The sequence below is a fragment of the Penaeus chinensis genome, chromosome 32 (assembly GCF_019202785.1).
Source record: "Penaeus chinensis breed Huanghai No. 1 chromosome 32, ASM1920278v2, whole genome shotgun sequence".
NCBI lineage: Eukaryota > Metazoa > Arthropoda > Malacostraca > Decapoda > Penaeidae > Penaeus > Penaeus chinensis.
Window position 1 is genome coordinate 25,821,469 of NC_061850.1, and position 2,500 is coordinate 25,823,968.

Below are 2,500 nucleotides of genomic sequence, written 5' to 3' on the forward strand. Positions count from 1 at the left end.
TTTACATATATCTTTCCCTCCCCCCTATATATATATCTATCTATATACACATATATACATATATCAATGTATATATACATATATACATATATATATTTAAATATATCCAAGAGCCCCTCAAACCGCAGACCAATAAAAAGCAGCCTTTTCACGAGAGACGAACCATCGCGTTGCTAATTAACGCCTTCCTGTAATTATCTCTTTGGCGCTAAAACCTGCCGTTGGAGATCTGCTGTTTCTCTCTTTTTCTTGTTTTTTCTTGTTTTGTTTGTTTGTTTGTTTGTTTGTTTGTTTTCCTTTCTTTTGAGGTTTAGGATTATTTTGTTTTCTGTTGTTGTGGTTGTTGTTGTTTTTGTTTGTTTGTTTGTTTTTACGTCTGGGAGGTTGAGGGTATTTGCTTTCTTCTTTTCTTTTTACTTTTTGTTAGGATTATCTCTATATTTATCTGGATATATCTTTATCTATCTATCTATTTCTCTCTCTCTCTCTCTCTCTTTCCTCTCTCTCTCTCTCTCTCTCTCTCTCTCTCTCTCTCTCTCTCTCTCTCTCTCTCTCTCTCTCTCTCTCTCTCTCTCTCTCTCTCTCTCTCTCTCTCCTCTCTCTCTCTCTCTCTCTCTTTCTCTCTTTCTCTCTGAATGTACAATGTTCCTCGTTCGCATCTTATCAAAATGAAATGTTTATGAATATTTAACGAGAAGCGAAGCCATTCATATCAGCAAAAAGAAAAAAAAAAAAAGAAAAAATGTTATAACGGAATCAACTACCCCCCCCCCCCCCCTTTCTCTAACCCTTGCCCTCTCCCTTACCACATGACGTGCTTGCCTGCCTACGTGCTTGCCAACCTTTTTAACGTGTCACTCGGTCCTGCGGTGCACTCGTGGAGCAAGGTCGAGGTAAATTGGGATCAGGTCATTTGGCCAAAGAAGATTCCTCGTCTTCACGGATCGATTGGGGAAATTTTTGGCACTGGACCAGGGCAGTCATGCGGCGGCAATTAGTTGCACTTCCTAGCTCAAAACTTAATTTTGCAAATGCATGCTTGTATATAAGAGTACACACGCACACGCACAACACACACACACACACACACACACACACACACACACACAGACACACGCACACACACACACACACACACACACACACGCACATACATATATATATATATATATATATATATATATATATATATATATGTATATATGTGTGTTTATATATATATGTGTGTGTGTGTGTGTGTGTGTGTGTGTGTGTGTGTGTGTGTGTGTGTGTGTGTATGTGTGTGGATATGTGTGTGTGGATGTGTATGTGTGTGTGTGCGTGTGATTGATTGCAGCAGTAGAATATCATCCTAGTCATCTGCCAACAGTAGAAATGCATTTTAAAGTGAGTTATTTCTGTCTCACCTTTTGCGGTTGGTTCATTTTCCCAGTGTATTAAATGCAACTTCTTGCTCTCTAACATTTCTGCCACGTTCCTCTTCTCTCCACATACAAAATATTTTCTCTTCTGTGTATCCTACACAATGACCTTGACCACTCGTAATATATCTCAAAGCCTGTTGTACTATATCATGTCAAAATGTCAACCCTTGTTCCAATAACTATCTATCTCTGCTTTATGTCAACTAGTAGCTCTATAATTCACGTTCATCCAGTTTTGCTTTCTAAATCGACCTCGCTATTTATAAATAAGCTATTGATATCCAGCTATTTTCATACTTATTTTCTAACTCTGTGTCCAGGCTTTCTCCAGTGTTGTATTTTTGAATGTATCACAGTCCTTTTATTTCTAGATTCTTGATTAATATTCACTTCATATTATCTTTAATCTCCATGCTGATTATTTTTTCCTCTGTCCATTCCTCTCACACGATATATAAATTTACTCTCCTTGATACATATATGTTTATTTTATCTATACCAATAGCATTGTTAAATTCCTTTATTAATATTACTAATTTTCCTCCTCTTGCATCTCACATCAACCGCTTCTTAATCTAATAAAACATTGCATTAATTTCGCCGATAAACGCAGTCAGCAAAACTTTTTATTTTATTCTTGCACACAAGCGCATTTGAATACACACTCCGTATTAATTAGGACTAGATAGTTTATCCAATTATCCAATGCTCCTTCGCCTCGTTCGTCTTTTTTTTTCTTTTTCTTTTTACAAACGTACGTAATGAGGGAATTCTCGTCTTGACGTTTATTAGTTTACTTTGTTTTAGTTTGTTTCGTTTTTGTTTTGTTTTTAATCTCGTACACACATATACATGGACAAACAGACACAGATATATAAATAGACATAGATTCTCACACACACACAAAGGCATAACCAGACACAATCCCTTACACGTACATACACACACGAAAACACTGACACACAAACAAATAGATAGACAGATGAATAGATTTAGACATACAAACTATAAACTATAGAAGCGTCGTAAAAATATATAATTAATTCACCCATTTTGTAATTTTATATAAAATGCTT